Source organism: Drosophila suzukii, chromosome 3 (assembly GCF_043229965.1).
Source record: "Drosophila suzukii chromosome 3, CBGP_Dsuzu_IsoJpt1.0, whole genome shotgun sequence".
Lineage (NCBI taxonomy): Eukaryota > Metazoa > Arthropoda > Insecta > Diptera > Drosophilidae > Drosophila > Drosophila suzukii.
In genome coordinates, this window is record NC_092082.1 from 84,705,815 (window position 1) to 84,719,450 (window position 13,636).

Consider the following 13,636-nt stretch of genomic DNA (forward strand, 5'->3'; position numbering starts at 1 on the left):
TTCTTCAGAATTTGGAAGGGTTAATATGTATTTACTAGTTTGGTTTTATGGTTTAATTCTGCAAGTATTAAAGTTATATTTGAGTGCAACATCTATTGTAATCTGTGATCCTTGACTGGCTGCCTTGACCAGCGAAGCTGCAGTAACATCGAGATGCTCTTGGTAACCGCTTTTTGAAACTCTCATTCATCTAGGGAGAGGCGGCCTTAAAGAGAGACAGCAAGAGAGTTGGAAAAAGAAGGCGAGAGAGCCCAAAAGGTTCCACAGAAATGCGTGGTGGAATGTGTTTTGAGAGGGTTCCGAAGGGCAGAAGGGTGTTGAGGTAGGACCGACCCATCGCAGCAGGGGGAAGGGGTTCCAAAAAATAATGATCTTGTGTATTTTAGGATCTGACACAATATTTATTTCTAGAAATATGTAAGATCAGATAGTTAAGTAGAGGATCTATTTCAGGATGGGATAAGCATTAAAAAATCAGGGTTCTTTTGAATTCGTCTTAAATTTACATAGCTTATATTAGAAATGATTTTATTACTTTAAAAACATTTAAAATTTAATTTTTAAGGTTGCAATAATGGCTGTTCTACAAGGTTTAATTTAATATTTATTGATTTCCAATCTTAAAATCATTGGTTATGGGTAAAAGTAAATGGAAATCAAAATTTTTAATAGTCCGAAAAATTAAAAATTAGAGAGCCCCTATATGGTTTTGATCTTGTACCATTTGCAGTTTATATCACGCTGACAAACTTGACAATTCAAGTTCATGAGGCATCTGCGGAGAGCTTACCGACCACATGGCATCCACAGACCCACGGTTCACACGGCTTTTGGATGTTCCACCCAGAACTCTTATAATCCGGAATTGGCCAGCCGTTCGCTTTTCGATGTCGAACCGGCGACCAGCGTTGGCCCACTTACAGGGCTCACACACACGGCAACTCAAAGGATTCAGACTGCTCGGCAATTCGAGAATGCGCGAGCCGAACGTGAGCCGAAGGACACGAATCGTGGAGGGCGATGGCGATGGCAAAAGTGGCCAAAGCCACGAATGAATGGCAAGGCGCTTTAGTACTGAAAAGGTCGTGGATTTGTGTAGTTGTCGTGCTCCGTTGTTGCCGCTTGTCGTTGTCGTTTTGTCGTTATCGTGTTGTCGTTGTCGTTGTCGTTGTCGCCGTCGTTGTCGTACGGACATCGAATCGCATCGCATCGCATCGCCTCACATCGCGTAGCCGCAGTGTTGACCGTCCGCATCCGCAAACTGGCAAACGAAGCATTTCAGCTGAAAGTCAAGAAACAAGTGCCAGCCTTTCAACCAGATATTCAAGATATCTCCAGTCGGTTTATGGCAATTGTTGAATGCTGAAAACGTAACGAGAGTGCACGTGCTAGAAGTCCAAGCAGAAGTTGAAGTACAAGTAGAAACAACTCTCAAACGCCTGCGTTAAGTTTCTGAAAGTGTGTTGTTATGCAAATCGCGTCCTTTTTGGCTTGAGGCAACAATACCAGTGAGTGTGTGAGTGAGTGAGTGCGGTCGAGAGTGTGTGTGTGCCACAGTTACAGTGTAACCGCGTATATGTGCGCTGTTGTACGCGCCCACAATGCATAAATCAAAATACACATTATTGAGTCATAAATAAAGTTCGCATCGGCTGCTACTTTAAATATTGCCCTCGCGGCAGGCGGCGATTCCAAGACGAGAAACCGAGAAAAAAGCGAGCAAAGCAAAAGCAAGGCCGCTGAAATCGAAATTTATGCCTCGCACCCGCCAAATACTTTGCCATATTTTTTGCTCAATTGCCTGCCGCTCCTCCACATCCACATCCTGATTCAGATTCAGATTCAGATCCAGATCCTCCTGCCCCTCATTGGTATGATGTGTGCGTCTCTCCGCTGGCTGCATAAAATGCCCGCTCAATGCCAACACGCCCTCAACAGCAGCAATAAGCAATAAGCACAGCGAGGCAACAACACAGTGGCCCAAACCCCTACGGGCTGATTTTATTACAAAGGCCGTAAAGAACGCCAAAAAGCGGAGTAAACGCCACAGCAAAGGGATACAAACGCGGCCAAAAGCAGGGGTAAGTGCATGTGGGGAGGGTGTATCTACCAAAATAAACATGTACATTGTACATTTCATTTTATACCTTCTCAATCTTCTGACGAAAGTAAATGCTCAAAAGTATGCTAGGAATATTAATGCAGGGCATTGTGCCACAAAAGTGGGGGCTTTAAAAATAGAAACAATTTTGTAACAACAATAGGTAAACAATCAATACGTAACAAAAAGACTCTGGGCATTTGAAATAAGTTCTGTACAGAAATTGAGTCAGTCTTCTAATAATAATAATCTGGGAATGAAAGAAAATACAATAAAACAAATATAAGAAGATATACAAATGTAACAAATAACAAACTATATTTGGAAGATATTTGCTAATGTGGAAATGAAACCATATTGTCTATTGTGTGATATTTTCATCAATCTTTATATGAAATATTTTATGAGCTGCTAATACAAACATATAAAATAAATTTTTTTTGGGTTCTTTTAGTTGAGAGTGACATCTCCACAAGTTTGCTTAAAATACAAATGGTTGGATAAAATATAAAAAAATATTTCCTACTTCAAAATGACCAGCTGCAATTATTTCCAACCCAGGCTTACACATTTGTCAGGGCCTTGTCCCCATAAGGCTAAATAAAAGAGTTTCTGCGTTATCAACTTGGCTGAAAATCCCAGCTGATATGTTTTAAGCCACAAAACAACTCCAAAGTGGGTCACACAAACGAGGCAAACTTACAAATTTGTCTGCGACTGTGACTGTGTCAGGGATAATATTTCCCATTGCCTTTGATCATTTTGTTGATGCCGGGGTGTCAGTTAGTCAGTCTGCGAAGTGCGTTAGTCTATCTCGAGGAGACGTAAGCCATGGAAATCATATTAAAATGCTGTCTGTGCATAACCTACTTTTTATTTTTATATATACTATAGCATGCAGAGTAGTACTATATGCAACCGAGTGAGTCTCGCACCCGGTTGCATTGTGGATGGGATGGTAACACTCGCATTCGCATTCTCACATATATATTGTTGCCATTTCACTTTTGCTGAGCACGTCTTCGCATGTGGATGTGGGTTGGGGTATGGGTTCGAGTACGGGTGCTGGCAAGGCTGCAGGCGGTTGCCAAATGCGCTTTGTTGCCGCCATTGTCAACATGGCCAGAAACGAGGAGCGGCGGCAGGGAATTTTTGCATTTTTCGGCTCAGTCAGCGCAACGTGGCTTGGCAACGGGCCAGAGGGAAAATTCGGGAAAACGGGGGTGAGGATAGCTATCTCGTCTCTGATTTTCTGCAGAGCTTAAATTATTAAAAGCCTGGTCCAAAACTTAAGGCGCCTCGCATAAATCAAGCTGGCCAGGGGACAACCTGGCGTATGCGCAACTTTAATAACATGAGCAGCAGCTGCAAAAGTTTCGCCTGTCAGGGGGAGCAAGTTTAATGCAGCATGTAAATATTGTCATGACACACGAAAACTTTCACTGCCCCTTTGTTGACAGGCTCTCGAGGACAACGGCTGAAAGGATGCGAGTGTGTGTGTAGACAGCCGAGATTTATGAGCCCAAATGGAAGACGAAGCGTGTGACTCGCCTCAAACTCTCAGCGCAAAGTTTCACAATTAATTTTAATAGTTAATAGCGGAACTCGCCAAGATGACTTCTGGCACATCCGATCCAAACAGCAGGTCGGAGGGAGTAGCCTGACCCAAAGTTTTCTGAATATTCTTTGATTCAAGCCATTTATAACCAGAAGCATACATATTTTACTTCTATTATCAGGATTTTAAGTATATTTCATTTCAAAACCATCTTAAAAAAATTCGTTAAATAAAATGCCCAATCAAACTTTATAAATATTATACCAGGATTTTAAACTAGTTGGAATTTAAGAAATAATTGAAATACTCGTTTTTTTTATTCCTTTCAATTGTAATGTAATTTATATCGGTCGGTTTTTTATCAGTATTTGTGTAAAAACAATATCGTGATAAAACTTATACATTTTATGCTTCCGACATCAGACGAAAAGGATCGATTGCTCTGGTTGTTAGATATAAAAAACCAAACAGATTTTTAACTTAAAAAACATATTAAAGTAACTTGATATTTGCCGAATAATTCTGAAAGTGGAACCCCTAACAAATTGGAATATCAGTTGTGGGTGACATATTAGTTAAACAAAATAAAATTGTATTTTTTAAGGGAAGATAATTAAAGAATGTTTAATGCCTTTAAGTCATCAATTTCGCTGTGCTAAAGCGTTTCCCCGCCTCCAAGTAACAGAACTTGAAAAAAACCAACCAGGGATATCTCATTTCAAAGCAAAGAAGAACAGAAATCAAAGCTTTGGCAGTACAAAGCCAAATAATCCATCAAGTGGCATTAACTTGAAACAATAAATTTCACACACAGCTGCAGAGGTAGGAATCCAGCCAAACCGAACCATCGCAGGTCCCAAACAACCCGAGCCCAGGCACTTGAAGTGCTTGACAACTAATCAGGTTTCAAATGCCTAAGCACACACACACTCGCACACTGAGCGAAAAAGGTAACCGAATGCGGGGCAAAAGGGGAAATAAATCCGTTGTGAGTGTCGGTAATCAAAGCTGCTTACGGGCTGCGCTTTTGTTGTACTTTATGGGGAAATCAGGCTGCTCCGGCATTGCGGAATTTTCTCTGTGAATTTAATTTTTCGTCTAATGCATTTGGTTTCAGTCTAGACCAGATACTGACTGACTGTTTGTTTGTGGCATGATTCAATTTCATTGCTTAAAAATCCTTCAAAAGTTGTGGGTGGGTAGCAAGTTCTTAAATAATTGATTGAGTAACTCGAAATGGCCTTATAGGGCTTCGAGTTTTTCCTTATAATTAAATGTTTGGTCAACCTTTAATTATAAGCAGTGGTTTGTAAACAAAACTTTTATTCAAACTTTTACAAGACCTCGACTTTTATCCATTACATCATTTAGGGGTTTCATCAGAATATTTTATTTCTTATGGCCTAGCAATCAAACGTAGTCCATTTTTTTGTTTTCCACTCCCTTTTCCGGTGATTCTTTTGAAGCTCCTTTAATTTCCCAGTCATCACGACTCGAAATTAGCACAAATTGTTTTGGAATGTGAAGCCATGCGTTCTGAACCTCCCATTTCCTTATCATGCCAATAAGCAGGCAAAGGCTGAAAAATAGCTAAAGAGGCTAATGTACTTTCAGTGTTGACCAGTACACAAAAATAATGGAAGCCCGACGGGCTGGGAAAACGGACCATAAAAAAGCAAAGCTTGGAGGAGGAAATTTAGGTGGGGCAGAATATGAACCCATTGAAATGGTCGACCCAAATCTGCAGGGGCAGGAAAATGAAGAAATGCAACAGCATAAAAAGTGAAAGAGCAACATGAGCTCAAAACCACGGCCAGAACTTTGCTGGCATATTGCTGAAGTCCGGAATATAGCAATAAACTTTGCACAAGTTGAGAGTCCAGGGATTACAGCAAGAGCTTGGGTCTTCAGAATTTCTGGGTTAATAACGTAAAGTTCTCAAGATTTAAGAAAATCCATAAAGTATTTTAGCATTTACTGAAATATTCCTTTAATAGAGCATGGCTAACAATATCATATCAGCCCTTCATTTTGCATACTGCCCTTGCCATCACAAGGTAATTCCATCATATCGTAAAGCTATAAAAACCCTGACAGTTAGTTATGCAAAGTGTATTAAAAGCATCGTCTTGCCGGGTAACTTTTCACTCCCAATTTCTTCCACGCTCTCTTCATTTTTTTGCCTCCTTCGGGCTTTTACTTTCCCTCTAGTTTCTTTTTGCGTTTACCGTTGGCATTGTGTGCGCATAATAGTCTGAAATTAAATCAGCGAGCGCGTGGGTAACTTAAAATAATAGCCATTGCTTATGTTTAAGTAAAATATGTACTTTGTGTACGAAATAAGTGACCAGGATGGAGCGTGGAGCTTGGAGCACAGAAGCTGCTGCAGCAGCTGCCTCGTCCTTTTTTGATTTCGGGCTGCTTTCTTATTTCCGTTTCCGCTTGGCCTGCTCTGCTGATGAAGCTGCCTGCCTGCCTGCTGCATTTTTTATTAGCAGCTCACCGTTCTGGCGCATTATTTAGACCACTCGCTCCCACCGACATTCCCTCCATCGCATTTCGTTTTTATTACCGCATTTCCATTAAGCATACCGCTCAAGAGCTTTGCTTAATTTTTAGCTGCAGTTTCGCCGGGATTATCACTGGCTAAGAACAAACGGGAAACGACTACACTATAATTTAGGACTGGTCAGTGTCAGCTTTTCCGTCTCTATTGACACTGGCTAATGTCTGTAATTCTCTGTTTGTCCAACTCGGGAGGGGGTGGCAATGTCAGTGCGACTGTGGCAGATATATTTCAATAATAATAATTAATAAAACGAAACCGAGTCTCCAACTGCTTGGTCCTATTGATTTATGGCCCTTGGTAAATTGTGGCACTTAGTATAATTGTTTATGTATATGCCAAAGGTTCTACAAATGGGAAGTAGGGTAGCCACTTGATTAGCCTTCTGACACCGACAGGGGTACACCTATATGTAGCTGTACTGGTGATATATCCACACAGATAGCACACGCACACATATTATTGACACACATTTTCCACAATTTCATTATAATTTTAATTGAATTATTTATTTATAATGGAACAAGTCAGGCTGATTGCCATTCCAGGTGTTGGTTCCGCTTCAGGTTTTATTTTTATCTTATTATTTCGCAGTACTTACTAGGACTAGCTGTATTTACTTTGGTATATGAACTTTAAAACTATATTAATATTAAATTATATTGTCATGTCGAGATGGTTTTAATTGTTTAGATGCCATTAAAATTTAATGCAATATAATCTTTTTATAACTTAGGATAATTAACTGATTTTTCTGGCTCATTCAATGCAATATTTGTATCTGAGAACTATATAAATATAATATTTTCCAGTTATTTTGTAACTTTATACTCCGTATTTTATTATGTATGTCTTCTATGTTTGATATGTTTCCAAAAGGTTCTAACCAATGTAATATTTCCTTCACAAAAAGTACATAACTTTCTTAAAAACAAATATGTATTTTCCATATTATTTGTTTCATAAATAAATCGATAACAGACTGAGCATAAAGCTTTTGCAACTCATATTTAAAAAACATTTACTTACCCAAAAAGCACGAAGATAAACCACAGAAAGGCAAACATTAGAGGAGGCAGACTTCTGGCATATGAAATGAGCAAATAAAAGAGACATTCAATTATCTAAAAAGCAAAACAAATATGAAAATTAATTTGACATGTTTGACATTTTGGGCAAACACGGGCATGAACATCAAAAAAAGGGGGCGCACGGGGCGTGGCCGACTGAGAGTGACGGAAAATGTCAGAAAAACATTTGATTAACCGAGATAAAAGGGCAGAGTTTTGTGGCCGAGGGGGAATGGCGTGACAAACGCTTAACTCTTTAATCAGGGATTCTTTTTGACCCCCTCCCAGCTAATTTTCCGGCCGAATGTGAGCATTTCCCCTTGTCCTTCTCATTTTCGAAGGATTTTCTTTCCGTTTTCGGTGCCTTTCCTTTGCTTTTTTGCCATAATTTCTATGCGCGAGTCACGCAAACTTCTACGTCTCGAGTGTCTCTGTGTGTTTGTCACGCATGAAGCGCTGACAGCAAAGCAAACAGCAAACAGCAAACAACATACGGCAAACACAGGACGAGCGGACTATTAAAAGCAAACTGGCGGCCACACACACGTATGTAGAAAACTAAAACGGGGGCCTAAAAAGCGTGCAAAAAGCAAGGACGCTGCCAAAGGATTTCTTTTGCTTATAGCAGCAAAGGCCACAATGTTGCTTCTGCTGTTGATGATGATGATGATTATGGTGATGGCTAAGAAGAAAAAAGCCAACAAAATATTTCCTGTCTGCTCTTAAAGATTTCCCAGACACACATACGTACATAAACCACCTAGCCTGAAGGCCTGAAATTGAAAGCGCGTTGCATGTCAGCGACCCTCTCCCCGGCCACGCCCCCTTTCCAACCCGCCAGGACCACGCCCACATCCGTCTGCTTAGGTCCTAACTTGGCTTGCAAAACTTTTGCGACGCATATGAAAATGATGCCAGCACACGCATGAATGTGTGTTGGCAAGCACATCATTTTTGCCTTTGCTGATGTCTTTTGATATTATTTTTTTTATTTTTTGATACCCTAAAATAGGGTACTTTGGTATGGGAAAATAAGATTATAATATTTTCTATGGATTTTTATAAAAATATTATTTTAAGATAATTTATTTCATAACAAAAAGTAATTTTGTATGGGGTGCTTGAGTCTTTAAACTATAGGTAAAGATCTATGGTATATTTTACTGAATGGAAAGAAAATGAAAATCATGTCATATTATACTTTTAAGTTTGTAAAATTATTTTAATTTTAGGTGACCAACATACCTTTATACCTTTTAGGGTATTCTGAGTTCCATTTAGATCGCCTTTCCTGTCTTCTCTGCATATACATACAATATTTTTCAGCAATTTAGCGCGCCATCAAAATAAATAAGAAGTTGACTGTTGCCAGTGGCGAAAATAAGAAGGTTCCGAAGAGGCTACGTCTTCTTTCTGCCACTGTTTGTATTTCGTCTGCCGTGAACATCATCAGTATTTGCCTTGCCATTTGACTGTCTGATAAATTTAAACTTTGCATACTTGAAATGTTCGCTAAAGTTCGGTTAGAGTTTTGCATTTAAATTAATCCCAAGCCAAGGTGAAATTTGTGCCGAAGCTTGAGCCACTAACTAAGCTCTAATGTCGATAGAGCCATATTCATTTCCCCCTTTTGGCTTTCACTTCATATTTCCATAATACACATAAATAAAGTCATTTTGGCCCACTAATACCCACTCTTTCTCTCTATCGAACACACGCACACGGCGGCAAAAGTTGGGCAAAAAAAAAAACCGAACAGAAAAAAGTGAAGAGAAAAGTTTTGGTAAAAGTTTTTACCTAGCTTTCGAATCGAAGCGTAATCAAAGCAGCCGAACACAAACAAATGCTAATGCCAGGACTTAGTTTCCGGGTAATGATGTGGACGTATGTGTGGGTGTATGTTGCTGTGCTGTGGCATTGGTGTGGGTGAAACGCGTGTGCGGCGCTAAAGGAAACGACAGCCAGTTACGTGACTTTTATATTCTCAACGCATTTTTGCCCACACACACAAACATATATAGTGAAAAGGATTGGGGAATAGAGTGTTTTATCCTGATATGCTACCCTGACCAACTTTATATAAGCCATTTTTCGAAGGGGGTGCTGCTGTCAAAGGCAAAGGTCAAGTCCGCCGGTTGAGTGCTTCGCTTGCTTATGCGGTGACATGTTCTCGTTGGAAGGACGTGACCGGGATGAGGATCAAGTAGTGCTCAGTGCAGCATTATCCTGCAACCAGTACATCCAAAATGGCCAGGCAAATCAATGTAAATGGCTCGAGCCCCAGAGCTAATTATAAAACTCACCTGCGCCTTCTGTCTCAATTAGAACAATTTGTCCAAGTCATTAATGTCAATTGAGAGTGCGGCGGCGGCGGCGGCGGCAAGTGTGGCAAATGACAATGAATAGACAAAAAGGACGAAGGGTACGAGTATCCAAGGACGAGAAAATTAGCGCATGACTTTCAGGCGTAAAATTGAAAATCATTGCAGCAACACCTGACGCCTCGAGTGGTTCGCACGCAGTACGTGATTTTCGTTTATGATTTCAGCTTACTTTAACTGCTTGCCCGCTTCCATTTCCGTTTCCGCTCCACGACATTTGCCTCGTCGTTGTCGTCCCCGTCTCTGGCCATAAAAATGTATATTTACGCGCAGTGCCACAGACATAAATATGTTGATATTCGTGCACATAATACAGCCGATATATGACTATGGCTATGGCCCTCACACACGACCAGTTGGCATTCATCAAATCGCATCGATTATTGTATATGTATGTATATTCCAGATATGGAACAGAACAGCATCGGAATTTTCCCTTTTGCCTCCCCCCAAACTGCCACATCCCGCGTCATTTGTCATGGCGCAAGGAGAAACACCGGAGAAATGGTGATTTATCATATTTACCTTGGCCGCACAAGCTGTACATGCACAGGTGCAAGGGTTCAGGACCCTAATGCAATTTGTTTCGCGCTCTGGCTGTCGAGCATTTTATGGCCCGAACTAGAAACACACACACATGCACACAGGAGGAGAGAGAGAAAAGCCGGATGGGAGAATCCGGCTAAGAGCACTCTGCATCCGCACATGTGTGCGAGTGTGAGTGCCGGCTTCAGTGTGTTTGTGCATTCATTTAAGTGCTTTGCATAATATCTAAAGGAAGATGGGGCAGATAATGCAACCCTATGGGGTCACGATTTACGGCAATCATTATGCTGTCGAAGATATAAAAGATTGTCATCTAAACAGAGTATTGAAAAGATGAATGAAGCGGCAAAGTTCAAGGTTTTCTATTTTTGTAAGCTGAGGGAAATATTTAAAAATATTGTATTCAAGAAAAATGTTTACGTTTACGGGAATTAAACAAGGAATAATTTCTGTGGTACACCTTGACATTTGTTGGATTAATCTTTCTGGAAATTTTTCAAAAATGTTCCTGTAATACCATCCGTTCTTCTACAATTTTCCCAAATCCTCTGGTTTTTTCCATTTCTTTTCCAAACTGATTTCAGCAGTTGCTATAATATAATACCGATGCTTTTGCCAGCAAAGAAAAACACAACTTAACAGCCATCGCTGCTGCTTTGAAAGCATGTATGTAAGTATTTGAGAGCAGCTTTCTGCGGTAGAGAGAGCTACCTTATTGTTCCCTTTAGAGGGGATATAAAAAAGGAAATGCCGCAGAAATAAGAAGGAAAATCATGAATAAGTGAGTGCAATCAATGCCTGAATGTTTTGCGGGCCAAGAGAAATTCGAGCGTATTTTCGTGTGTAAGTGAGTTTGTGTTTGCATACGTGAAGAGCTTAAAACGATTTGTAGCCTTTAATGCGCCCCGTGGCCTGACATAAGCGACCGGTGTAAGAGACACGTGTCCTTCTTCCACCTTTTTCCCCGGAGTCCTCCATATCCTGCAGGTCCTCCAGTTTCTCGAGGTCCTTTGTGTTTTATGCGACACGTTTGGTAATTCGATAGCCGGGCATACACATTTAAATGGCAAGCTTACACAATTTACCAAAATACCTCCCCGTCTCCACGTCTCACGACTTATTTGTTTGCCTTCCAAGGGAACGGGAATGGAATCGATTATTCAATTTCGGGCATACTTGGCGATTGATTTTGATTGATTCGCTCACATATCGAATGACGCTGTTTGGCTGCTCTGTTAATTTGCATCAATTTCGGACGTCTAATTTGATTTGATTAATGTGATTAATGTGGCCACTCTCTTTGGTTTCCGTCCGGCGCCAAAGGGTTGCCCTCGTCGAAAGGTGAAAGGGAAACGGAAATGGAGAAAAGCGAAAACAGGAAGCTGGGCCAACGGAGTGCCAACTGGCTGATGGGTTTGTCAGTTGGCATCAAAGCGCATTAGTTTGTATGGCGCCCAAATTGGTAAGGCAGCAGGCACTTTGCAAACACACCTCTCTCAAACATATCAGCGTCTAAATCTGCCAGGTGCTCCATTTTTGGCCCACATATTCACACACACACACACACCCACTTGCAAAAGGCGAGATCCAAACAATACAAAAAGCCCAAAAGTGGGCTAACTCTGAGTGCAGAGCTACCGAAAAAAAAGACAGAAAACAAGGTGGAAAAATAGAGAAAACAGCCCCCTGCAAAGCCTGTCAGCCGAAAGGAAAAAGGGGGTGGAGGGGGGCAGCATGGGCGGCGAGGGTGCGGATTGGATGGGGGCACTTATGTGATAGCTCCCGCTTTGACGGCGGCACCTTTTGTCTATCCATGTGTTTTTGGGCCCAATCACAGCACAAAAGGGCGAAAGAGAAAGACACGTCTTTGGGGCCTGTTTACACTGGCCAAAAATATTAGGCAAAGTAAACTTAACGATTGGTTTGAAATTGTATCAAAAGATATCTAAAAGTATGCTATGAAAAAAAATGGGACTACCCAATTCAAAATAGTGTTGCATACTTTTAGACACCTTTAGAAGTTAGAAGTTATTTAAAAATTTTATTGAACAAACAAAATGTATATTAATATTATTTTTTCCTAAAAGTTTCTTGTGGATTTATTAATAAATCTCTAAAAATATTTATAGTGCATAGATATCTTCTGTGTTTATTTGCTTGTCGTTGGTCGCTTTTCGCTTGTTTTATCTCCTCCTTTCAGCCAAAGGCGACGGCATCTCAACTCTGACATATGACAAGAGGAATCTACAGCTGAAGTGGGGGAAAGTGAAACCCACGGGAGAGAGCTCTTCCCGCCCATCCACTTGGCTCATTAGGCCGAAGCCAGCTTAATTACAGCTCCTCGAAAACCTTCAGTTTAAGATGTTGCCAAGACAGCTGCCAGTGACCACTTTCCAATGCCTAATTGGGATTTAAGGGGGCCCTGCCAAATAATTTCAATTTAATCGCCACGCGAAACTTTCACCTAATTGTTAAATCAATGAAACCGAATTTTCAAGCACAATGCACTAATTACAAAAGTTGCGAGCGTCGCTAATTAGAGGACAAAACCAATCGATACCGAAAAACGGAAACTTGTTACCCCACACGAGAATCAAGGATCACAAGTCGCCAGCATTAGCTGTGCAAATTCCCAGCGTCTTTGGGGGGGCTTTTCAATCAAGCCCCAGAGTCTGAAGACTGGGTCTCAATCCCGGTCTCCGTTTGCATTTCAGTCAAATCACATCGAGATATCCTCTCGGCAAACAGGAGAGCAAAACAAAAGCCAAACACAAACACGAGTGCAAAATAAAAATCGATTTCGCCGGCAGCTGAAATGCTGGCAACAAATAAAATAAACGACACATGGCAGGGAAACGGAAACTGCGAAATGCGAGCTGGGAAACAAACAGACACAAATAGATAGACAGACGGCCCAGAGACAGACGAGGCCAATAAAAAAAGGAAATGGTGATGCGGATGGGTATGGGAATGGGGAAAAAATGGGAGACGGCAGCAAGGACACGTTAAGTTGCAGGATATTCTGGCCAAGACAGGCGAAAGAGTCAAAGTCACTATTAGATGTTGTGCTAAGGCGACACCTAACTTTCACACCATATTTCTCCTTTTGCCCCCCTTCTTTGGAAAAGGCTCAGACAAAAAACCCAAGTCATGTAATTTATTTATTACCGATTGCAGATAAGCGAGCCAAGGCTACTTACAAAATGTATTAACTAATTGCTTCCCGTCAAGGTCGCCTCGTGACACCCCCAATCCAAAAGAAACCACCCACCATCCTGCGGACCCTGAAAAATCAGATTCTCGAGGGCATCGCCTGGCATTTCGCTGGCTCTGTCTTGGTTTCTGATAAATGAGCATATTTCCCTGCCAGTGGAAAAACACAACAAACTTGGCCAAAACCAAAATGATTCGAGG

At 41.0% G+C, this 13,636-nt stretch overlaps 1 protein-coding gene across 1 annotated transcript in view; it reads left to right on the plus strand.

Annotated features, from left to right (window-relative positions):
* The first annotated feature begins 1,067 nt into the window (after positions 1-1,067).
* Positions 1,068-13,636, plus strand: part of side-VI (sidestep VI) — an 83,348-nt gene continuing 70,779 nt past the window's right edge. Inside the window, exon 1 of the mRNA XM_036818483.3 lies at positions 1,068-2,081. The gene's annotated coding sequence lies outside the window, so the exon portion shown is untranslated. The remainder of the gene's footprint in view (positions 2,082-13,636) is intronic.